The 26,933-nt window shown below is 38.0% G+C and overlaps 1 protein-coding gene across 17 annotated transcripts in view; it reads right to left on the bottom strand.

The window, feature by feature from the left end:
* Nucleotides 1-489: 489 nt before the first annotated feature.
* Nucleotides 490-26,933, bottom strand: part of NKX2-1 (NK2 homeobox 1) — a 49,451-nt gene continuing 23,007 nt past the window's right edge. For 2 of the 17 annotated variants that reach the window (XR_004258043.1, XR_004258048.1), the window contains 3 exons: nt 19,748-19,838; nt 5,727-5,776; nt 2,072-5,150 (listed from right to left, as the gene is read on the bottom strand). The gene's annotated coding sequence lies outside the window, so the exon portion shown is untranslated. Of the gene's footprint in view, nt 1,458-2,061; nt 5,151-5,347; nt 5,486-5,726; nt 5,777-13,530; nt 14,159-19,747; nt 19,839-20,001; nt 24,481-26,933 lie in introns of those variants that run through there. The other 15 variants (XR_004258052.1, XR_004258055.1, XR_004258056.1 and 12 more) reach the window with 15 other exon arrangements.

Genomic DNA, 26,933 nt, shown 5'->3' with positions numbered 1-26,933 from the left:
CTTAGCCCTTACTATGGACCTAAACTTCACAGCTATGCTAGTGAGACAGAGAAAACAGGCAACTAAGTCTAGTGCCAGCCCTGCGGTGCACACTCTGACTTGAGGCAAGTCACTTTTGCTCTCTGCAGCACAATATTTTCTATGTACACTCCAATATAGGATCTCAGGGAACCCTTTTCTTTTTTTTTTTTTTTTTTTTTTTGAGTCGGAGTTTCGCTCTTGTTACCCAGGCTGGAGTGCAATGGCGCGATCTCGGCTCACCGCAACCTCCGCCTCCTGGGTTCAGGCAATTCTCCTGCCTCAGCCTCCTGAGTAGCTGGGATTACAGGCACGCATCACCATGCCCAGCTAATTTTTTGTATTTTTATTAGAGACGGGGTTTCACCATTTTGACCAGGATGGTCTCGATCTCTTGACCTCGTGATCCACCCGCCTCGGCCTCCCAAAGTGCTGGGATTACAGGCGTGAGCCACCACGCCCAGCCAGGGAACCATTTTCTTTTGTTTAATAGTACTTACACAAATTTGTAATTATATGCTTATGTGTATGATTGTTTAATTGCCTGTCTTCTCCACTAAAGCATAATCTCTTTACAGATAGGGACAGTATACTGTTTCCCTAACACCTAACATGATGGCTGGCACATACTCAAATTCGATAAAAATTTATCAATTTAATGAGTAAATAAATATATAAAATGAGTAAGATGACTTCAGAGTATCCTACCAGCTCTAATAGCATATGATTCTCTAAATGCAAAAATCTTTTATTTTTAAAATTAGGTCATAAGTATTTCTTTGCCCAAACATCATTGAGTAGATTAAGTGCCTAAGTGAGCATGGCTCTGCTCTACACAGTTACTCTGGGAAAAAAACCCAAAAAACTGAACCTATTAAACATAGTTTCTGCTATGTTTTGTCTGGTTCCACCAAGTGTCATTTTGAAAGCTGACTTCCAATGTTGGAGGTGGGGCCTGGTATGAGGTGCTGGATAATGGGGTTGAATCCATCATGAATGGCTTGGTGCCATCCTCACAGTAAACAGCGAGTTCCCACTCTTAGATCCCATGGGAGTTGCCCTGAGAGCTAATTGTTAAAAAGAGCCTGGCACCTTCCCCATCTCTCTTATTTCTTCTCTCTTGACATGTCTGTATGTGCTGGCTCCTCTTCTTCTTCTGCCATATACCAGATACAGATGCTGGTGTCATGTCTGCAGAACTGTGAACCAAATAAACCTCTTTTCTTCATAAATTACCCAGCTTCAGGGATGCCTTAAAGCAACGCAAATGAACTAAGACAGTCCCGTATATCTGAAAGCGTCCTAAAATGCCATTTCACCCATAGCTTTGCCTTTTAGATGAACTACGATTTATGCAAGATAGGTGTTTGTTGTGTGTCCTAAAAGATTTTCAATCTCCCTTGCTGTGTTGTTCCTGGATCTTGAAATCATAACAGTCACTGAAACGTTGGAAGGAAGAAAACTTAGAATTATCTAGTCCAGTGATTTTCAAACTGTATTTTAGAAGAGGAACCCTATTTTGCAAAAAGAAATTTTATATAGAAGCCCAATATTTCCATTCCTAAATGTATGTCTATATAAATAGATACAGTTTGGAGAGAGGGAAGGAAGGAAGAGGGGGGAAAGACAGGCAGGCAGGCAGAAAGGATCTACGCTTGTTGATGATGTGAGAAAGGAAACTGCAGAGCCCGCCCCCCGTTGCAGGCTTTGTCTCAATCTCCCTGTTGGGCCATATTCCCCTCGCTGCCCTCTCCACCTGCCCTGCCTGCCCCATAGTGCCCTGTAATGCACCGCTGAGACTAGTAGCCTATGAACAAGTTGAAAGCCATCAGTTTGAATGACTATTTCCATTTAACAAAAGGAAACTAAGACTCGATGACTGAATCATATTGTTCTTTAGTATTCCAAATCCTTCCTGCAAAAAGTAAACTGTCTTCTTTTGTTTTTTATTAGATTGTTCTGTACAGCCTTCCCTGAAGTAATCTCATACAAGTCAGATTATCAGTGTTCAGTATACTCTTCTTATAGTTAAACCATCATCACTTAACTTTATTCATATAATTTTATTTCGACAAAATTATTTTTGAAAATATAAAAATGTCATAATCACTTCTTTCCTGTTAGATACAAAGTTTATTTTAAAAATCAACATTTATATTGACTTTTACCATCACATGTCTAAATTTAACTCATGTTTATTATGAAGACACAGAGGTGTATTAAAAGAGGATATCATTATACGTTGTCAAATAAAGCAAAGGTTTCCTTATCCAAATAGAGGGAATTTATGTGTGATTACTTCATATGAAGCAAAAACTATGTCTACCACAGAACAGACATGCAGTTATTGATCTAGAATTGGCATGATTACAAACTACTCTGCAATTCTTCCTCTTCCCAATTAAGGTGTCTCTCTTGAACTGATTGAAAGTTGTTTGATAAGTATACTTTTTTCAAGATGGTGTGCTCAGTTGGGGGTCTTTTTATTAAACTGAAATTCTCTCATTAGCTTTGACTAGCACCAGCTGCTGTATAAATTCTGGGTTGATGTAGACCCCCATTGGTGTTCCAGATATCGCAGGTGAATCTTTTTCTGCTTCCACAATCCTCAGCCATGCAGTATGAATAATTAACATCTGATAATGCAGAACAAAAAGGACTTTTATTAGAAGACATCACAATTCCACCTTAACTCCTCAGAACAGTGAACCAAATAGGACTTTAGTTGTTTAAAAGAAACCCTGTTTCTAAATATCTCTATATTATATTTTTGCCTATACCTGATCAGAAATGTTAACATTAAGACAGAGATTAAATGTTTTAGTCTTACACAAAATTAAAGACAATTCAAGCTGCAGCACATTTTAACTAATGTTTTTCTGAATGTTCTAATTCCAGATAAATTCAAAGCATTTAGGACTCATGTCTGCCATGATTATTCTTTCTTCTAAGTAGTTCACAGTCCATCACTTTTAAGAAAACCTTTCCTATTCATGAATCAAATATTATTTCTACAAGATGTATGATATAAGTACAGCACAAAACAGTTAAATGAAATGTCTTTATAGAGTTGAACTTAAAAACATCTACCTTGTGTGCGAGATGTGCCATGCAGGACTTTTCCTTAATGTATTTGACAGGTTTTAGCAGATAGATTTTTAAACTTGTCAAAGGACATGATAAACTTGAACCCATGAAACAATGCAAGACATTAAGATAAAACATACCATAATAGTATAGTGGCTAAGAGCAAAACGTTCTGGAGATCAACTTCCAAGCCTCAGTTTCTCCTTCTGTAAATGAAGATAACATTAATATCAGCATTATGACATTACTTGAAACACTAAGAGATCATGCATATGATAATTAGCACAGCACAGTGTACTTGTTCTCTATTTCTGCATAACTAATTACTGCATACTTTGCATACTTTGTGGCTCAAAATAACTGTTATCTTACAGTTTCTAGGTAAGGGCATGGCTTAGATGGGCCCTCTGCTTAGAGTCTCACAACACTGCAATCAAGGTATCACCTGGGCTGTGTTCTCATCTGGATACTTGACTGAGGAATAAACCCCTTTTAAGCTCACTCAGGTTATTGGCAGAATTCATTTCCATGCAGCTGTAAGACCAGGGATCCAGGTTTCTTTCTGACTGCTAGCTGGAGTCTACCCAGGGTTTCTCACTAGGAGATCTTCCCCAACATGACTGCTTACTTCATCAAACCAACAAGGAGAGTGTCTAGAGTGACTCTACTAGCAAGACAGAGGCTTATGTTATATAACATAATCACAGGAAGAACATCTCACCACTTTTGCCATATTCTGTTGGTCAGAAACAAGTCCCAGGTCCTGCCTACACACAAGAGTGAACACACCAGGAAGCAGGGATCATCGTTCGTCACCCTAGAGTTTGTGAGCCAAATATAGTAAATGAATGGATAAATGGAAGTGTGAGTGAATAAGTAAATGAGTAAGTGAATGAGTGAAGTTGGGTGTGATTTATAAGCCCCTTGGACAACAGAAAACATGGGAAATAGTTCTAAATACAGGATAAATAAGGTAATAGGCTCTAAGGTAACTACTCAATTGAAGTCATAACACAAGCATCAAACCTTTGTGAATATAATGCATTGAATAGTTATGGGGCCTGGGCTATAAGGCCTAGAGAATGTCAGAGTAAAATCTCAGGGATGGTGGGAAATAGAGACCCAAAAGAATATATAGGGCTTTTAGTCTCACTTTAAAGTGATAATTTTCTTACAAGTGGAGCAAATGAAGAAATTGGAAATTAAATAAAATAGTCAAATATAATTACATAAATTTTTAACTTCTAAGAGAAATAACTAACAATAAATACAAAAAAAGTTAACACAAATGAAAAATAGAATTATCAGCACCAAGTATATGAAAATTTATTCAAACATACGTGTGAACACTAACAATATTCCCAATGGATAAATGGGCAAAGGACATGATTATATGATTCATGGACAGGAAGTATGAATAGTAAAATAAATTTTAAAACAGTTTAATATGAATAGGGCAGAAGCCTCACAAAGAAAAAAACTTTAAGTACCAATCCAATCCATCTTATTTTACCAGCTGATTACTTTAAGATGAGAGGGTAAACAGTAAAATGAATTGCATTAGTATTATTTACCAAAACACCTGGCATAAGTTATAACTCACCCTGGATGGTTGGATATTCAATAATAATTAACTCTCAGTAGTCAGTGGTAGGAGAGCTAGTATGGATAACTGCAGTCACCAAATCATCAAATGATGATAGGGCCAAATTAATGCAAGGGAGCTAACATGGAAAAAAGCTATTTAGAACTCTTTCAATTTTACTTCTACCACTTTGGTAGCTGGAATACAGTAAACAGACCCCAGAAGAACGAGAAAACTAGGCAAACAGTCTGGATACTCCACAGGAAGATAATCTGCCTAAGAACGAAGTCAGCGTCGCTACTTTGATGAACATTTTGATGGCAACACCTCAGCCTCAGATGACCTCCTTCTTGGTGACAGCGTCATGGGATGCAGCAGGGCTGTATGGACTGTTCCTGGACTTGGCACATAAACAGCGACACAGGTGGGTATCCGCTTTCCCCTCTCCCTCAGGCCTGTTCTGGGTAGACAGGGAAAATCAGTTTTGGTGCTAGTGATGGTATGCCCGATATGTTTGTGTATGTGTGTCCTCAGGTCTCTTAAGGAGTAAGTTGTGACATGTCTCTTGTCGTGGCCAGGGATGGAAGGACCAACAATTAAATGAATAATAGTAAACACTCACTAAGTATTTGTTGTGGTTATTAATGTTGTTTTTACCTTCAGTGGGAAGGAGGCAAATAAAGATGTTTGTTCCTGGAATCTACATGGGTTCTCTTGTGATGTCAGAGAGGACAGGCACCCATGGGACAGCTGCAGCAGAGGCAGGAGGAGGAGGCCCACAAGGGAGCCCGGCACCTGTAGATGATGACAGACAGCAGGAGGTGGTATCTGGGAGGTCTGGGTTTTCGAACACAACTCCAGGCTGACTCACTGAGGGAGATCCAGTAAGCTCCTCAAACTAGTGCCACCTACCACCCCCACAGATTAAGGGCAGGATTCATTGGGGACCTGAGGCAAGGCTAGGGGACAGAAGATGATATGGAAAAGGGGAGTCAAGAGGGAAATGGAGAAGGAGGTTGGCGAGCCAAGTGAATACCTTTCTGTGGTCACAGTACTTTTCTGAGAGCAGCCATTTGTTATTATGCTCTGGAAGAGAGGAGGAAATACATAACAACAGAGACTCTCATAGAGAATGAGCAGATCACACATTTGTTCCTTCCATTTGTCCAGGTAAGATGTCTCAACTGGTCCCCACTTGTCTGCTCCCTTCCCCCATCTATAAAATAAATGTACTTTGGTCCTAATATTTGAAGGGCAATTACCCTAAACTCATTTGGAGGTCTATCCCTGGGGCATTTTCAATAGTTCTCGTCTGCATTTGGTGAATCTTCACATACATATATCTTCCTTGGAATGTAAATTTTTGGAATGAAGGGATCAGAGCTATATAGTTCTCTGAACAGTGAACTTATAACACTGTAAGCATTTAGGTGATTAGTATTTTTAAGATGAAGAAGATGTTCCTACTTATAAAATGAATGAGATTCATAAAGCCATACTTTTTTGTTGTAATATCAGGACTTGAAAAGTTAGTATTCTGCTGGTGAGTCAACAGTATCACTTCTAGTTCTTAATGTGAAACTAGCTTTTGTATTCCTCTTAAAATGCTTACCATTGTAATCCCACTTCTAGAAGCCTCAGGTAGGGAAATAATAAACAATGTGAACAAAGATTTATGTGTAAAGACATGAGCACTTAGATGCTTAATTATAGGAAAATGGTCAGATGAAGCTTGATACAGCTGTAAGATAAAATACCTAGCAGTTGGCTGGATGTCGTGGTTCACACCTGTAACCCCAGCACTTCCTGAGACAGGTGGATCATGAGGTCAAGAAATCAAGACCATCCTGGCAACATGGTGAAACCCCCTCTCTACTAAAAATGCAAAAATTAGCTGGGTGGTGTGTACCTGTAATCCCAGCTGCTTGGGAGGCTGAGGCAGGAGAATCACTTGAACCCAGGAGGCTGAGGTTACAGTGAGCCAATCTTGCACCACTGCGCTCCAGCCTGGGTGACAGAGCAAGACTCTGTCTCAAAGGCAAAAAAAAAAAAATCTAGCAGTTATCAAAATTATAGTTAATAATTTTAACAAGAAAATAGTTACGTTAAAATAGCAAATAAAAAAAAGAACATGCAGTATTTTTTAAATTATATTTTTCCAAAGCATAGAAATAATTGGAAAGAAACACACCAAAAGAGGGCGTAAGGAAGAGGGCTTGTACGGCAGAAAAATGTCTTAGAGGTGAGCAATGAGGAGACAAGATGTGTCAAACAGAATTAAGGAAAGGAAAATTCAGTTTTTTGAAAACTATGTGCAAGCAGTGAACTAAGCATTTAATAATTCTGGTTAATAGTTAAAGATAAGCATCGGAATAAGTCTATGAGGAGAAAAGAGCCTCTTGCCACAATGAACAGAAAGCTCCCATCTTGGCCTAGTTGAAAGAACGGAAAGCTAGGATACTCTGAAGTCTGAGTGAGTACATGAGATGACTCCGGTGTGGTTAGGAGCCCGTCACCTCTGCTGAGAAGCTAAACATGACAGTGAAAATGAGAGTACGTATTTGAGAAATGGGATTTGCTGAGGCCATATATGGGAAGAGGGGACAGGCAAGTCATGAGACCAGCCTCTACTAGTTTCTAAACCTAGATGCCCATCCAGAATTGCTTGGGTAATGTATGCAGCCTAAAAGGCACCAGCCAAAGTAACCGTATCAGGGCACAGATGAAACAAAATGAGGGAAGGGCAGTGCATAGAGAATGAAAGGAACTAACAATGGCACAGTCGCTACTCATTGCAGCCTTGAGCTCCTGGGCTCAAGTGATTCCCGTGCCTCAGCCTCCCAAGTAGCTGTGACTACAGGTGTGCACCAATGGTAATGGGTTGAGGAGCATATGGGCATGAGGAAATGACCCTGGGTGCTTAATCAGTTAGAGAATTTGGGCTTTGAAGGGGAGGACAGAGTAGGGGAATTTCCAGAGTACCTGGAAGAGGAGTAGGAGATGAAGAACATATTTAAGCATTGCTAAGATGAGTCAGTAGAAAGGTAAATGCTGCAAATGAAAGGGAGGAAATAATGAGGGGATTAAATGCAGAAACCCACACTTAGTATGGAACACTGTTGTGAGAGGATAAGTGAGTAAGCCCATGTAAAGCATTATGGTCTGCCAGGCGAGGTGGTTCACGTCTGTAATCTCAACACTTTGGGAGGCTGAGGCAGGCGGATTGCTTGCGCTCAGGAGTTCAAGACTAGCCTGGGCAACATGGCAAAACCCTGTCTCTGCAAAAAATACAAGCATCCCAGGTGCAGATTTCCATAGACTCGGTTCTGGTTCCTTGGAAAAAGAGAGAATGGTACATAAAAATCAGAAGACACATCTTCACCCAAGTCTCTGAGACTTTGGCAAGCCAGGCAATATTGCTTTGGAAATACCTGATGGAGAGAATAAATAGAAAGAGGCATTCATCTTCACTGTGGCATAAACTACTGAGCAGCATTGGCCCATCTGTGCTCTGGGGTACTGGTAGTAGTGTCAGACTTTTCTACTGACTCATCTTGGCAATGCTTAAATATGTTCTTCATCTCCTACTCCTCTTCCAGCTCCTCTGGAAATTCCCCTACTCTGTCCTCCCCTTCAAAGCCCAAATTCTCTAAGCACCCATGGTCATTTCCTCACGCCCACAACATGCTCCTCTCCTCATGCCCACAACATGCTCCTCAGCCCATTACCACTGGGCTCATGTGCCTACCTGCTTTCTAAAGCTGCTTTCACCAATGTTTCCAGGGGCCTCCTCATTGATAAAATTCATTGCATACTTTCCATTCCTTACCTTACATGACTTTTTGGCCACTTTAACCTCTGAGATCCAGTTTTAGAGTTAACATGGCTAGCTACTTAACGGACATCCCACAGCTTCATTAGACCTCAAATTCAGTATATTCTAAGCTTACCTCATCTTTTCAAAGCAACTCTCGTTCCACATTCTTATTTCAGCAAATAACACCATCACCAAAGCTGGTCTTCCTTCTTTCATTCACCCCCAAAATATACTTGGCCACTAAACCCCTATGCAATCTACCCCCAGCTGCCTCTCAGAGCTGATGTGTTCTCTTCTCCATCCCTGTAGTACTAGGCTCATGTCACCACTCCCTTGATAGCCTCATCACTGGACTTCCCTACCACCATCTCTCATCTGGTCCCTGGAATGCAGACCAGGGAATCTTTCTAAAACACAAGTCTGATTATGTCAGTCATCTACTTAAAAATTGTCCATGGTTTTCCACTATCCCTAAAATAAAGTCTCAACTTCTTAACATGGCTTAGAAGATCCTGTCCAAGTTTCATCTTCAACACATCCCCTTCCGCATGCCACACTCCAGCAATACTTCTTGCTGTTCCTCCAGTGTAAGAGTTCTCCTCTCTCTAGCTGTTTCCAGTGCTTGAAACAGATCTGACTTTTCTTCTTGCTAGGTTCTTCCACACCTTTAGACCTCAGCTTATGTCACTTCCCTTGGAAAGGTGTTCCCCAACCCCCAGTTCAGGTTAAGTATCCTTCTTCTGGGCATCCACTGTATTACAAATACCTTTAAAATGGCCTCTATTTAACCAGCTCGATACACGTAATTTCTTGTAAAGCACACTGACTACAGCCCTGCCATCCCCAAGGCTTAAAACTGATAAGCTGCTCTCTATACACCCATCTTACCACTGCTCTCACCAGGTGAATTCCATTTTTGCCTACCAAGAGTCAGATGTGCTTGATCTAAATTATTTTATAACAGTTTTACTTATTGTTGTAGCTATGTTATTTAAGGAAATCTTATGTAAATTCATAAAATATGAGTATAGAAAGTTGTTTCTATAATGTACAAAGACAAATGTAAGCTTCTAAAAGTTGCTCTCATTGATGTAAAGTTGTAAATGGAAATAAATCATTAAAAATCTAAAAAGATTCTGCTCTGACATAGATTTGTCAGTATCTATGTTCTTGCTCCAATTTAAATAAATTAAAATAGAAATAAAACGTGTATATATATTATGGATGTGTTTTATGTCAGAAAGATAACCTGGGACTTCAATTATTGGACATACATTTCAGGAAAAGTCCTTAGTCTTGCATCAAAAGATTGGCAAGATAATATACATTTTTTTTTTTTTTTTGAGATGGAGTCTTGCTCTGTTGCCCGGGATGAAGTGCAGTGGTGCAATCTCGGCTCACTGCAACCTCCATCTCCTGGGTTCAAGCAATTCTCCTGTCTCAGCCTACCAAGCAGCTGGAACTACAGATGCATGCCACCAGACCCAGCTAACTTTTTGTATTTTTAGTAGAGACGGGCTTTCACCATATTGACCAGGCTGGTGTCAAACTCCTGACCTCATGATCCACCCACCTCAGCCTCCCAAAGTGCTGGGATTATAGGCATGAGCCACCACACCCAGCCTATACATTTGTATTTTTTATTGAAATGAAATTCATATAACATACATACAATTAACGATTCAAAAGCCAATGGCATTTAGTGCATTCATGATGTGCCACCACCACCTCTGTCTAGTGTCAAAACTTGTTCATCATCCCAGAAGAATGCCCTGTGCTCTTAAGTTACCACTCCTCATTCCCCTGCTGCCCTGTCTTCTGGCAACCTCTAATCTGCTTTAAATTGAAATAGAACATTTAAGGCATGTCGATAACATTTTTAATGACCCCCTACTTTGCTGACTGTTTCGACGAGTCTATTAACTATTATCATCCAAGTTGGGTGAGTGGGCATCTGCACATCTGATTTCCTTTCAGCTGTGTATTAAAATCATTCCTTTAGCTACCTCCCCTGCCTCCCAGACATTGCACGCTTTGCAGGCAGGGGCATGTTCGAGCTGTTTATCCATGGGTCTGTAGTACCTGGCACAATGCCTGGTATACCGTGGGCTCCATATTTGTAGGGTTAATTCAGATTACCCAGAAATTAAGCAATATATCCAAGGACATTAATGGTGAATCACAATTTAAGCCTAAGTCTCTCTCACAGCACACTAAGCAGAAAATGAGACCTGTCTGGGAGGTGAATTGAGGCAGCAGTCATATTAGAGTTAATTCCGAGAAGTGCTTACTATGTGCCTGGTACTGTGCTGAGCTCTTAACAAGTATTACACTGTTTAATCATCCTAACAACCACGCAAGATCAATATTATTATTAACCCAGACATTCTGGGGAGGGGGTCAGAGATGCCTGAATCCAATTCAAGTATCATAGGACACCAGAGGAAGGCTGTGAGTTCAAAAACAGTTTAGTTAAATGACTGGAAAGGACAATCATTTTATTTAGTAACAACTTTTAGGACTGGTTTTAGAAAAGAGGAAGTCGGGTCAGATGTCTGAAATGGAGCCCTCTCTAGAGTTTTTGCCCTACTCTGCACACAGACACACACATGCAGCACACATATCTTGGGTTGTGTCTCACAAGTGCTTGGTTATAATTCTTGTAAAAGATGCCACTTTCATGCTTTTGTTTTGCCCTGTTGATTACTGAGTCCTACAGGTACAACCATGTCTACTGTAAACCGGAATACTTCTAGATCCCACCGCACTCCAGGGCTCCGCCATGCCTGTGCCTCCCTGGAAACCGCTGCCTCCTGTACAGGCACCTGGCCCTCTGCCCCCCTGCTGGCCACCGCCACTGCATGTTCTACTGGCACTGTCACCAGTACCCCAGAGCACGGATGGGCCAATGTTGCTTAGTGGTTTATGGAGCAGGGAAGAAGAATGCCTCTTTCTATTATTCTCTCTATCAGGTATTTCCAAAGCAATATTGCCTGGCTCGCCAAGGCGTCAGAGGCTTGGGTGAAGATGTGTCTTCTGATTTTTAAGTACCCTCCTCTCTTTCTCCAAGGATCCAGAACTGGTCTGTGGAAATCTGCACCTGGGGCAAAGTCAAACGACCTGAGACACTTAAGGTAACTGCTCCACTCCAACAAGCAAAGTTTGAGGACTGGGCCAGGCTTATCCCACTTGATCCCTCTCCACTCAGTCTCTCAAGCAAGGTCAGATGACTCTGAGTTCTAAAGGTGGATGCTTTTAGTCTAGAGCTGGAACCCCAACTCCCTTCCTTTTATGACCAAGCATGGGAAGTGAAAGTGAACAAAAAGCAGCTCGAGACCCTGTAAAGGATGGAGCTCAGGATTCGGTGACAACGACTTTTAGCACCAATCTAGATGCCTTGGTTAAAATGCATGTGTTGAGTAACACCTCCATGCAGACCACCATAATAGTCCTCTTTGGGGGATTCTGACAGTGTGGAATTAAGTCTGTTTCCTCACAGAGCTCATAACTCACGTGGGGACACAGTGCAACACCAATTGGCGTCTCACAAGCATGCCAAACCTCTGGAGGGAAGAGGTAGTGGTGATTGTTATGTTTTCTTTTTTTTTTTTGTTTGTTTATCTGTATTCACTAGTTTTCTGTAATGTATGTGTTGGTTATATGGTAAAAACTGAAGTAAAATTAAACAAGGATAAATACTCTTCAGTCAGAGCTGGCACCCAGGGCTCAGCATTTCAGCCCTCCCACTGTCTTCACCAGGGCTGGCCTGGGAGCTCCCTCCACCCTTCCCCTTGAGCATAGGAAGCAGGGGAAAGGAACCTGTAGACATGCAGCCCAACCTCTTCTTTTGTTCCATCCTCTCTTTTATTGCTGAGCAAATGGATACACTCAACACCTCCTCAAAGCCTTTGCTATGCACTGAAAACTCCAAGCTGGCTATGCCAAGAACAATAATAAATGAATCTGAAAGGGCCTTGCTAATGTTTTTTATAAAATAGATAGTCTGGGTATTGAATAAGTATTGACCCAAAAATAAAAGTAAATGGCTTTAAACAAAATGTTTCTCAGTGTTCTTCTCTGTTACTCGTGATTTCAGTGCGATCCTAAATATTTTACTCTAAACATCCCATTTGTAGACACACAATCTTTTAGTTAGCTGTTTTCTAAAAGTATGAAATTGGGTTCATTTTTGGTGTCTTTTTTTCTTTTCTCAACCCATATAAGAACAACACACACACACACACGTACGTGTGTGTGTGTGTGTGTGTGTGTGTGTGTGTAGGTGTAATATGTGTGTATATATGTGTATATATATGTGTGTGTGTGTGTATATAGTTCTTATGAACCGAGTTGGTGGTAAAAAAAAAAAAAAATTGACAGTCTGTAATGTTTATGTCTTGACCATCAGTTTCATCATCACCACTACAAACATTCGGATTGGACTTGAAGTTTACAAATCATTTCTACAAACATGTCTCTTTAGGGTGGCCCTGCTATCCCTGTTGTATTGAGCAGGAAACTGGCAAGTCATGGAGGCTAAGTGACTTGCCTACGCTCTCACCACTACTTCTGGTACAGAGCCAGGACTTGATCTCAAATCTGCCAACTCTAAATTTTTTATTCTTTATTCTAACATATTGTGGTTCCTTTTCTTTAGTTCCTGTATTTTAGCAGTGGTGGCATTTGGTTTGACTTAGAAAATCTTAAATTGAACCCTTGAGTAGCTACCATTACCACAGTCCAAGAGACCAGTATAGAGGTACAAACTTAGTCTGAAAAGAACTCTCCTATCTCATTTCACATCTGTCTGCCCCTTAAAATTTAGGCACCAAACCTTAAGAACATGCTTTTGAAAAATCAAAATTGAGCCAGGCACAGTGGTTCACATTGGTAATTCTAGCACTTTGGGAGACTGACGTAGGTGGATCACTTGGGGTCAGGGCTTCAAGACTGGCCTGGCCAACATGGTGACACCCCCTCTCTACTAAAAATACAAAATTTAGCCAGGTGTGGTGGCATGCACCTGTAATCCCAGCTACTCAGGAGTCTGAGGTAAGAGAATCTCTTGAACCTGGAAGGTGGGGGTTTGCAGTGGGCTAAGAAAGCACCGCTGCACTCCAGCCTGCATGACAGAGTGAGACTCCATTTGAAAAAAAAAAAAAAAAGAAAAGTCAAAATCGGCATTTAAATTCAGGCAGAGAGAGATAGTGTGTGTGAAGAACTTAGGTGTTCGAATTTTCTCTGTATTACATTTAGTGGCAAAGCAACTGATGTTTCTGTTCAACCACTAATGTTTAAAAATGTCTTTGAAAATGTGGAATATAAACAAAATGTTCTATGGGGAGGGAGCAAGCTTAGGTAATAGGCGGTATCCAATAAGAGATCCAGACCATGGAGCTAGATTGAAATTCTGGATTTGAGGGTTTTACATCTATAAGGCACCTTATTTCAGAGAGTGAGTACACAAGAGTTAGATCATGTGTCTGTATGATTGAGAGATCCAAGATAGGGCATGGCGGGCAGGAAAAGGAGGTATTTAAGAATTTCTCAGCACCCGTGGGATACAGATGCCAGATTTAGAAAAAATAAAAATAAAAAATGTCCAATTACATTTGAATTTCTAATAAACAACTAACTTTTAAAATGTTACATTCAATATTTGAGACATATGTATACTAAAAAAAATATTCATTATTTATCTGAAATTAAATTTAACTGAATGTCCTGTATTTTTTCTGGGCAACCTACCATAGGGGCTAATACACAGGGCATCCCTGAGCCAGGCTCTGAGAATACTTCTTTGGGGCCATCCCTGATAAGCGAAGAACTAGAACTGAGCTAAAATGAGCAAGTCTGAATTAAGTCCTTGGTTGTATACATACATCTTTTTTAAGTGTTTCATCATCCGCTTGGGCCTTTTGTCTTTGATTGAAAGTCTCTATAAACTGTGCCTGAATACCACAGCGTTAATCACAAGCCTCCTGAAGTATTTTCATATTGTGTGTAATAAATGCCCATATACTTAGGATTTAAAGTAAGAACTACTCACTACAATATTTAGTTAAAATTACATAGGGAGTACAAATTAAGCCATCATTTTGTTACAGTGTATATTATAAGTCTTATTTAATTTCCCCACATTCTTACATGTATGTTTGTATAACTGTTAAGACTTTCACTGATAAAGTATTTCAATTAGCTGCTAAAAGAATACATTGAAGGAGTTACGACTGATGTACATTTGGGCTAAATGCCTATAATCAGAGTTGTTTCTCACCTGAGTCCCTCTTACTGATGTTATGTAACAAGCGGTCCTGATTGCTAGCAATAACTTGCTTAACATGTTTGAATTTGTGTGATAATCATTTAAAAGTAAAATGACTCACTAATGCTTCAAGAAAGGAACTGATACTAGGTGTAGGCTACATAAGTTATATGGTGACTTTATCATATCTGAAAGTCTCATTTCTAAATCACTAGGATTTTTCAGACTTGTCCACAGGACTGATTTGAGACCAGCTGAAAGACAAAATGACATTTGTAGGGGATGAAGGAAGAAATGAGAGAAACGTAAATGGAAGGCAGGGAGTTACCCCTTCATGCTCACCCACCCCCATGCTTCATGGGTGTAGTCTTATGGCCAGAAAGGACTGAAACGAGCTGGAAAGTCAGGGCAGTCATACTAGTAATGAGCTTTGGTGCAGAGACGTATGGGGAGGTAAAGTCCCCCTCATCCACCAGGGGCCTTCTATGTCCTTGTGTGGCTCATATGATGATTATATCACTCTTTAACAATCTTCTAACATTATAATCATGACATAATCATGAACATTTTTCCTCACAAGTTATTTATTCCCTAATACCTTCCTTCAAAACTTCCCAATTTCAGTTTATGGAAGACACCAGAGAATTCTCAAGATCTAATTCAGTCCCACAACCTTTCTGTAAATCACTTTAGTGTGATGTTCTAGAAAATACGTGGCACACATTTTTGTTAACAATAAGAAGCATTTCTTCAGTAAGGCAGCCAGTTTCTCTCATTCATTAATCAGTATGAGACCTTCATTAAAAGCTCTGTGTATGTGTGTGACAGGGACTTGCTCTATTACCAGTGCAATGGCCCAGGCATGGCTCACTGCAGCCTCCACCTCCTGGGCTCAAACAATCCTCCTGCCTCCGCCTCCCAAATAGCCAGAACTACAGGTGTGCACCACCATACCCCACTAAGTTTTCGATTTCTTATAGATACAGGGTCTCACTTTGTTGTCCAGGCTGATTTCTAATTCCTGGGCTCAAGTGATTCTCCCACCTTAGCTTTCCAAAGTGCTGAGATTACAGGTGTGAGCCGCCCTGCCCAACCTATTTAAAGCTTTAAGAAGAAAAGGTTCACATTGCTCTACCTCATTACTTAAGTGGGTAAACTCAAGATGCAGGTAAATTGTGCCTTTCCTACCACATCATCATGGGAAACCTGAGGTGGCCATTCTCACAGCCTTGCCTATAGGATTCTAAAAGAATGAAATCTACTCCTGAAATTATTCCCATATCTTACATGTGTCCTGTTTATAAGAAATTCCAGGCTAGGTGCTGTGGCTCACGCCTGTAATCCCAACACTTTGGGAGGCCAAGGTGGGCAGATCACCTAAGGTCAGGAGTTCAAGACCAGCCTAGCCAAAATGGTGAAAACCCATCTCTACAAAAAATACAAAACAAAAAAATCAGGTGAGGTGGCACATGCCTGTAGGCCCAGCTACTTGGGAGGCTGAGGCAGGAGAATTGCTTGAATTCAGCAGGCAGAGGTTGTAGTAAGTCGAGATCGTGCCACCACACTCTAGCCTGGGTGACAAGAGGGAGACTCCATCTCAAACAATACAAAAACCCAGAAATTCCATCTCTCAAAATTTTGTAAAGAATAGTATTCTTTCTTCTAGCTCTGCTCAAAATCATCTCCATGAGATAGTAGATTTATGAATGTGGTAAGAAAAATCCAGTGGACTCTAAGGTTTCTTCATCCTGTTCGGTGCCTCCCTTGTCCAGTCCCTGTAAACATCTTTATCTCAGATAAATGTAGCCAAGTACTCCAAACACCTCACAAAATGCAGAGGTTGAGGAGGGAGAATTTCATTTTATCATTTTAGTCTTTAATATATTTGAATATATAATACAGTCACATAGCTCAAGAATTAAAATGACATTGAAAAGTATACATTGAAAAGCTGTATTACATTCCCTTTTCCTACCCACCCCACTAATCCCTGATGCCCCTATAAATTAGCACTTGCCCTGGTTTTTTCTGGGCTCTTCCAATGTTTTTATGTATATACAAGCATTAATGCATATTTTTATGTCCTAGATTTCTTATACAGAAAGCAACATAAACCATAATGTTCTGCAGCTTGATTGCTCATATGAAATATATCCCAGAGATCACTGCATGTCAGCATTGAGGCATAAAATGTCCTTGTTGACAGGAAGTTTCTTAACTCTACTCATAACATACAACGCTGCAGTGAACAACTTATCTATAAGTCCTCTTGTACGTGCACAGGTATTTCTGTAGGATAAATTTCCAGAATTGAGACTTCTCAGAATTTTTATTAAATACTTCTGTTTTAAGGCTTCTCAGAGTGGCTTGTGTTTGTCAATGTATACCTCACCATGGTATACACTTCTGAAGGCATGAACTGTGTTTCATTCATCTTTGCACCTGCAAGGGCTACCGTAGTGCCTAGCATGTTAATGCTAAATACAAACCAAACTTCTAATGTAACTGTAACCCTGAGAACATTCAAGTAACCCCTCAACATAAAGGCTGAGATCTAGGTGTAGATTAAGAGGCACTTCCCAGTTTCTATTTCAAGATGAAAATAGGACTTATGAAAGTATTGAATAAGGAGTCAAAGTTTCAAGGATGAGGCTGTCTCTTCAAATCTGGGGACTGGGTCAATGTCGGGCAAATTTTCTGGGTTAATCACACAGAGAGAAGCTAAATGGTAAAATGGAGAGGAAGCCTAGAGAACTCCTGCCTGCTGATGAGCAGCCACAGGTGACTGAGAATAGCACTTCCTGAGAAGCCAAGACAAGCTATGGAGAAAAGGTAAATGCACACTTGGATTAGAATCTGAGCAGAGACGGAGAGTGTGCCGGAGAAAGTGAGGGTACACGTGGTGCTAATGTAGCTGCTTCTCCACTCTCATGACAATCTATGAGAATGGCTCCTGGTTTTGCTCTTCAGCCCCCACTTTTGTTAGGAAGGCTTCTAGGAAGTGGCCTTGGAGAAAACTCAGGCCGGCTCCTTACACCGATGGCAGCTGTATTTCCCTAGCTATTTCTCACCTCATCCCAACGCTGCTCCTTCCCAGCCACAGCTGTTATCCGAGCACATAGGCCATAGGAAGATTCTTTTTGCTAGATCATCACTAAGCCTCCCGGCTGCCACTGAACTCTGTTTAGCCAAGTTTGAAGACATGGACTGGAAGGCAGATGTGTCATACACAGAACTCATGTCAGTCCTTGTAAAAATCCTTACCTCTCAAAAACTGTCAGTAAAAATAAATGGTTACAACTTCTTATGTCAATCGTGTGGCAATATAATTCAAAAATTATAAATGTGTTTTTATCTAGCAATTGTACTTCAAGGAATTAATTCTGCAAGTACACGTACAGAAAAATAAAAAAACTGTACATATGTTTGCTGAAGTATTATTTGTAAAAGCAAAGAAAATAAAAATAATCTAAATATCTCTCAATATGGTAGTGGTTATATCTATAATAGTATATTATATAATATCTTTGGCTGCTCTAGAAGAATGAGATACACCCATGTTTAGGGCATGAAACAACAGCCACATACACTGAGGTGAATAAAAACAAGTTTAAAATAGTAACTATGTTGTATGATTTTATTTGTGATTTTAAAAGATGACGTGCTTGCATATGAATTTTTTTAAATCAGTAAAAATAGATGAGAGATTATTATGGTCACCACTGGGGAATGAGATTAAGGAGACTGGAGGAAAAGAGGAAGGAAAAACTTTTAATTTTTTTAACTTTGTATAATTTTTATATTGCTTTGAGAATTAAAAAGTTCACTTGCAGCCCATATGTTATTTCTAAGGTTCCTGTGGTATATAGATTATGTATGAGTTTATGATTTTTTTTTTGAGACAGGGTGTCACTCTGTCACCAAGGCTGCAGTGCAGTGGCACAATCACAGCTCACTGCAGCCTCAACCTCTGAGGCTCAGGAGATCCTCCCACTTCAGACTCCCAAGTAGCTGGGACTACAGGTGTGCACCACCATGCCCAACTAATTTTTTGTAGGGACAAGGTCTTACTATGTTGCCCAAGCTGGCTTTAAACTCCCGGGCTAAAGCAATCTGCCCACCTTGGCCTTCCAAAGGTTTGAGATTACAGGTGTGCATCACTATGCCCAGCCCTAGTGATTTTTTTTACTTTTTTTTTTTTTTTTTTTTTTTTTTACGACATGGAGTTTCACTCTTGTCACCCAGGCTGAAGTACAATGGCATAATCTGGGCTCACTGCAACCTCTGCCTTCCGGGTTCAAGCCATTCTCCCGCCTCAGCCTCCTAAGTAGCTGGGATTACAAGCACCTGTCACCATGCCCAGCTAATTTTTGTATTTTTAGTAAAGACAGGGTTTCACCATGTTGGCCAGGCTGATCTCAAACTCCTGATCTCAGGTGATCTGCCCACCCCAGACTCCCAAAGTGCTGGGATTACAGAGGTGAGTCACTGTGCCCAGCCCCTAGTGATGATTTTTTAATCAGAATAGCTATCAATTTAAAAAAACTTTAAAAGGATTCTTCTTGGCTGAGTAAAACATCTATGGTTGACCTTAATTGAGGTTCACAGAACCAACTCCAGCTTTGTGGGCATATATTCAAATCCTGACTCACACAGAAGGTCTAGTATAGTTTTCTGTGATTATAAAAATCAACGTGTTAAGTCTTCAGACTATGATTAGGTTGTCAATAATTTTAGTAACACCCTTGACCATCCACAAACTTCCATCTGTCACTTACCTGAACACATCTTTTAGGGAATGCTTTTTAGTTCTTATGTTGCCTTTCCTGCAAGATGTCTCATGCAATGAACTTATTAATCATGAAAAAGTTTTTGTCATATTTTACAAGGTCAGAGATAAGTAAAGAAGAAAAGATGATCCCAAAATATGCAAGTGTCCTGTTGCTAAAGAAAAGACTGCTCAGGGCAGACTTACACAAAGTGGTAGATTCTGATACTGGGTTTTCAAATCCTGATAATTGGAGCCATTCAGTCAGTCTCTGTGCCTGATCCTGAAGAAAAAGAACCTGAGACGAGAAGCAAGAAGATGAGAAAATGTTAAGGCAAGAAAAAGCATTTGGCAGATGCAATTGGCAGTAGACTCAACACACATTCCTGAGGCAAAGCTTTAATGAAGAAGCTCAAATGTGGCAAAAAATTGTTTGGAATATCAATTTCCAGGTCACCTACCTTCTCCAAGACTTTCTGTTGCTAAGATGATGATGTCTATGGTTACTATAATTTAACAAAGTTTTCCAGTATCAAAAAGCTTTAGTAATTTGTCTTTCTGCAATGCAGGAAAAAGAAAGCTGTAGGGTGTAGAGTGTGTATTTAATTGCCTTGTTGTATTACTGCTCTTCTTTCTGGAATAGTATTTTGGGTTTGCAAATGTAGAAAAACTTACATTTTCTTGGTATATAGGCCTGTGATGACAGATCTACCATACAAGTGAATAGATACAAATATCAAGCAAGTTGGTAATTCATCTTGCTGTAATTAATTAGGTTGGATTTATGGAAGTGATTTAAGCCTAAAATTCACTAACAACCTCATGAAATTTTCCAAACCAAAGTATACTTTTGGGGCTAGCCTCAAAATCTTTTAGAGCTTCTACTTTACAGCTAAATACTAAAGCACAATAATCATGGGAATAAGGCAAAGGGAGATTAAATGATCAGCAAATAAGGAAGAAACAACATAAGAGAAAAATAGAGAAAGCACTGATACAGCACAATGAGAGCCTTACATGCCTAGTTCACTTACTATCAGACAATTCATCTTCTATAACAATAAAAAATGACTATAGCCTTCCAAGAAGAGTTGCTTTTTCAAAAGTATGTTTGGTAATTTAATTTCAAATAAGATATATTGGTATAATTTGGGGTTTTAAGGCACTAGCCCTCAATATTTATATCTTGGTCTCTAGAAATAAAGTATCTTGACAACTAGCATGAAGGCCAATGTATACTGGCCCCAAATATTGGAATGGTATGGATGAAAGTATATATTTAAACTCAGTTATTCAGGTAACTTGCATATAAATATACCAAACCAAAGACTACAGGGTGGGATACTGCTTCAAATTCATTTTAGTACAGATTGTTTTTTCCTTTGAACCGCTAATCAACTTTACTATGTGCAGTTTCTACAATGCAAGCCTATTTGCCTCAACATCTTAGCATCATAGCATTCTCTCATCAGAATATTGGTTAGGTTCCCTAGTGTGAATCACTTATCCAGTTGCTTTCCTGATTATTCACATGTTTTTGAGATCTGTGAAATGTAGCAGATAAACAGGTTTATGCTGTGTGCAACTTGGAGGGCAGCCAATGTCTGTCTGCCTATACAGTATGTTTACTCTCCTTCCTCAAATCTCTCTCCCATACAGAGAAGCTGTATTTTAAGACTAAAATCAGTGTAGAATGCAATCCAGTAATGTCACTGCAGAAAACAGCAGGTGCCCATCCACTCATTTGCAGTGATTCTTGCAGTGAAGAAAGTGAATCAATGATTCATCTAATGGACAAAGAAACACCACAGTGAGCATTTGGAAAAATCAAATGAGGGAAAGGAACATTCTCTTATAAAGATGGGCTCTGATTTTGGAAAGCGAAACCTCCCGCACAAAAATCAGGAATTTTGTTGTGTTCTGGTTGTAACTGCAGTAAGCACTGGCATGTTCCCTCTTTCCCTACTTCCTCTGTTTTACTGCTTTTGTGTTGCACTTCTAAAATAAATATCAATAAATCATTGCAGTTAGATACTCTAATATAGACAGAAATGTACTTGACTCCCTACAGTCATTACAATTGGAGGGGACTCTGATTAGGATGCTTTACTTAATTAAGTGATATCGTCTAAAGAGAGTTCTTCCCTCCATTTTCTGTTTAACAGTCTTACAAAACACCAACAGAGGAAATTCATTCTGTTGTTTGCTTTTCTTATTGTAAATGGTTTCTCCTCATTCATATTTTGAAGAAGATGATGTCGTGTTAATGAAATGGCTAATAAGCCAAAGACTGGTTCAGCTACACACAGAATCTTGTTCAAATCAGCCCAGGCTACATAGACTAAAAATGTTTTCTTCCCCATCTCAAAAACGTATTTTTAAATTTATTTTTACAGCATCTCTATTCTAAAATTAAGATGATTCAAAATAAAATCTTTTCTGGAAAAAACACATTTTACCTAGTTTATATATGGTTTAGCAGAGACCTTAAAAATCTGTTTCTTTGGGAGAACAGAAAAAAAAGGGCAAAGAATAAGCAATCCTTATGCATTAAATGTTATTTGTGAGGCACTTTGATTTTACTGAAAGAAGTCATTAAATTTGGATTGCCAATACAAATATGATTATATATGTTTTCTAAATAAAATGTTATTATGTTGTAACTGAACTCATCCATTTATTGTTTGTTTACCTAGTGCTCAAACGCATGTTTTATTCATAGATGTCTGGGAGAAAAAAATTTTGCTTGATAATCACACCAAGCATATTTAACAAAAGCGATTCTCCTTTTATTAGTGAACAGGTTTAAGTAGAATGATTTCATTTTTTTTCCCTATTTAGTTAATTCAGACTTGCAGGATCCTTAGCTTACAGCTTTTGTTTCTCCTCCCGCTGCCTTTTATGCCTTTAATGTATGCATGCCTATCCACTGATGGGAAAATATCATTTCCTGAAACTCTTCCTTTTTTCCTTCTTGATTATTCTCTCCGTTGATTCTAGCTTTGGTTAGTGTTCACTAGTTAGTTCTGTCAAATCACTGTATGTACAAGACAGATAAATTGAAGCCAAGCAAATAGTTAATTATCCTGGCGAAAAATGTACTCTTTCCTTAGAGTGGATTAGAATTCTAATTCGTACATTCCTTTAAATATAAATAATATATTTATATATTTAAAGCAATTAAAAAGTGTATAGAATAGAAACTTATAAAGTGAAGCTTTATGAATATCTATGAAATTGTTTTTATTGCCAAAACATTTTAACAAAATATTTGCAACTTTAACAAATTAACAATTGCCTTATATTGAATTTAGCAACTTTATTCCTTTCTATTAAAAAGCAACATTAAATGTAAACACTCTCTTAAATGAACTCAACTAGCTTACAATAGATTGTTTTCACCTTAATGCAATATGCAGCTAAAAGTAATTAATAAACTGTAAAATATAAATGCATGTCTCAAGATATAAAAAGGAATATTCATGAATCGCATGCAAGGGGTTCACAATTAATTGCTAAATTATTAAAAGAACGTTTTATAACACAGCTGGAAATCTGAATTATTTGAATTATCTAATTGCTTGGTCATTTATCAAACAAAATAATAGTAAGAATAATACATAATCGCTAAATGAGTTAATATTGTTTGACTCTAGGATTTTGTTTTGTCTTGTTTTAACTGCATATCATCCTGCATAAAAAATGTTTCCTTAAGCTGGAAACATTCCGAAGTTACATAATTTTTCTTAACTCCCAAGTTAAGAAAATCATAGAAGAATGGTAAAACAATGTGCCTTCTACACATGTTAGCCAAAGTTAATTCCAGGGGTTATTCATAACTGCTTTTATTATTTTTAAAAGATGCTCTTTATTAAAAATTAGCCTTACATTAGTTTTAAAGTTTGTTAAATGTTAGTTTTTTTGCCCGTGGTGTTGTAATCTAGATAATTTTACAACCAAAAGCTTAGTTAGCCTACTGTCTAGTAAGCAAATTTCTTTAAAGGTTTTCTTTAAGCTCTTCATTTTAAAAGGTGCCTTTGTCCTGAAACTAAACATATGACACTCCTGTCCCCTAAGAAAATTTTTGAGAAATTGAATAACAACAAGTAAATCCGATAGAGAAGTTTTATTTCATTCCTGCTGTTTACTTATTTTAAAATAATTGTTTAAAGATAAAGAATGTGTCTTTTTTCTTAAGTCTTTAAGCAGAATGAGAACTGTGTCTAATAAAGCACTACTCAAGTTAGAATAGCCGCTGAATTATTATCTGGTGGAAGAATGTGAGTTCTATTTTGCCTGAACCAATTATTTTTATCAAATGTCTTTTCTACCTAAATTGTTTGCTTAAGATGTTACAGATCAGCAGAGTTATTGTAATATGCATTTTAGGCCATTATTATTTAAATTCCTCTAAATCGAACTAGATGTTACAGAGGCAATTTCAGGTTATTTGTTGAAACTGCATTTCTTTGGAGCAGTTAACATTTGGAGCTAACGCTTCAATCCTAACAGGCAAATATATATCAAATGTTTAAAATATAAACACAAATATTATTGCCTTTAATAAGCTCTTTAGTAAGAAAAAGATTTACATCCTAACATGGGCTTTTTTCTGTGTTTGTAAGATGAGTGTTCTAAATAAAGTATTTGTCATCAAAGCTGTCTCTGTAAATTAGTAGAAAGAGTAAGTTTTCTAAAGAGAACCTAGCTAAGAGACATCTCTTGCAATGGAAGTAGATCAAATCTGTTCAAAGAAAAGGACAAAGAAAAAAGTTTATTGCTAGCGTGAAGACAGTTTCTTGAAACTTTTTTTTTCTGCAGAAACCCAAGTGTTCAAGAAAGAAAATATTTAGCAACAGGCTTTTGGAGGTTGGGAGGAGAAAAACATCTTGTGTGATATAAAGGGAGAAAAAACATACAGACCAAAACAAAATAAATAAACATATATATGTATATATATATATATATATATTTTTTTTTTGGCAAGAGATGACTGCAGAGTTCAAAGAGTAAAATATTTCCATCAGCGAGTTGTACCTTATAAATTTAGGAGAATGGATCAACAACTTATTTGGAAGACAATTCTCTTTTTAATAGCAACAGATTCACAGCTAATTTTATCTCTAAAAAGGATACCTGCTAGACATCATAAATTAGCTTTTAAGAGGAAGCAAAACTACTGTCAAGTTGTATATATTTCTGATTCAAGTTAAACATACTTTTAGCAAACTGTCTTATGAATCTGTTTTGAAGCACTTCAGTGGCCCAGAGGGAGCTCTACCTTTAATATAGACAAGGTAACAAAGACTGTCAAAAAAATAAAAATAATAAAAAGATGCAGAGAAAGAAAAAAAGGAAACAAATGTCTATGAGGAACAAATTATGAACTTAACAAAAATATGACAAAGGCAATATAATATTTTTTCCTAGTAGAACAATTCCTGTGTATAATAAATGAAACTAAAGCAAAAGTTTTCTGGGTTGAACTAGGTGTTGAGTCAATTGTAGAAACAGAATAGTGTTAAATATTGCATATTCATTTAAAACATTTATGATGTAGATGTTAATGTAGTTAATTTAGTTCAGTGTCCTGTTAATATGAAAACAGCTATAATGTAGTACTTCATTATTTATATTGTACTAATTAATCATTCATAATATAATGATTTACCCAAGAAAAGCTCAGTTATCTTTCACAAGTACAACAGCCATATGTAAAGCATATAATAATTCAAATTCATGCCTTAAATATTCTTACAAATAAGTATTTTTCTCAGGTTCAAATACAAATGAAATTAAAACAAAACAAAGTAACTAAGATTATCTCCCTTAAAATGCAAATAGAACAACCTTTGGGGATTTTCAAGATCTTATTTTCATAACAGTAACTTGAAAATAATTATTCGAAAACACAGTTAAAAAGCATTATATATTTTTGATGAGTCAAATATTTATATCCAATCCTTTTTGCATCAAGACTGTGGGAAATGTGTATTATGAAGATCAGATGGTGCACTGATGTGAGAAACGTTGCAAAGCATCCTGTTGATTGGTTCTAATTAACTGCAATGCTCTTGTGTTCTCAGTTTTAACCGGCACACACCACACAATGCCTTTTATTTTGCTTTGAATGGATTTTTACCTAAAAACAGCTGATCTCAGTATCCACAGTATTTTGGGAATTTTTATTTTTGTGAATTTCCCTGCAATGTTTTCTTTTCAATTTTAAAAGACTAATTTGAAAATATTTCTAAATCATAATCAGTTAAATTACCAGCACTCATGTGGTCTTCCACATGTATTTTGCACGTTCTGTAGTGTGTGACTATATTCTCAAACTACATTTCAATTCCTCTTTGAAAGTTAAATATCCGAGCAATGGTTTAAGAAGAAAATTCTGAAAAGCAATTTAGAACACACTGCTAATTTTTTATTTTTATAATCAGGCTGCTATGTAGAACAGAGCTAAAACGTGGGACCATGAGCAAGGAATGAGAAGGATTCCAGAATAAAAGTATTAAACAAAATTCTTTGCACTCACCTTTCTCTGATGATTTAAACTCAAGCAGCTCTGACAGAGAGACGTCATGAATTTTCATCAACTTCAACGTGTCATAAATTTAAAAGCATTTTGATTTGCTCTGGGACCCCTATATGTCTCTGAAGCATAGTAATAGTGCCGGGATGTTCTCTAGGTACAAACTCTATAAACTCCCAGGGCTCTAGAAGATATATTGCTAATGTAAACAGGCCCTTAAGTTGAAAAAAAATTAAAGAACAGGAAGTTTCCAAAGAAATGAAGAATTTAAAATAAGGAGCCTATTTTTAGAAGCAGCACACTTTCTATGATTTTAAGGGTCACAATTGTATCCACACACTAGCTTTTTGAGAACATGCAGTTATTTGTCCTGAGAATTAGAATCATTTTGGACAGGAAAAATCTACAATCTATAAATTACAGATAAATTATTCATTAGCCTAGTAGACCTTAAAAGTGATTACATAGTCGTCCTTTTGTTCGTGTAAGGATAAAATGTGACTCATGAGCAGTGTTTCAAAATGGATACCAACATCCTTATTCTTTCCAGGAGAAAGGCTAACTGAATAAAGTGGAGTACAGCCAACACAGAGTTTTACCCCACATAACACCTCTAAAGGTTGTCTTCCAAATATTTCCGTCCCTCTTAAAATTGTAAAAAAAAAAAAAAATCATTAAGATAGGGTGAGAAATAAACATTAGGAGAGATTAATAAGTGCAAAGCTGCAAATTATAGAATGATATAAATAAAGTGTCATTACAAATAATTTACACTGTGCCCCTCATTTTACAAGCAAGGAAAAGGAGGCTAAAAGAGCTAAAGTGACTTTCCCAAGGTCGTACAAAGACGATGGT

This window comes from Sapajus apella, unplaced genomic scaffold, assembly GCF_009761245.1.
Source record: "Sapajus apella isolate SASKATOON/1434 unplaced genomic scaffold, GSC_monkey_1.0 scaffold50, whole genome shotgun sequence".
NCBI classification, from domain to species: Eukaryota; Metazoa; Chordata; class Mammalia; order Primates; family Cebidae; genus Sapajus; species Sapajus apella.
Note: the sequence above shows the minus strand (reverse complement) of the source record. Positions and strands in the feature narration are given on the sequence as shown.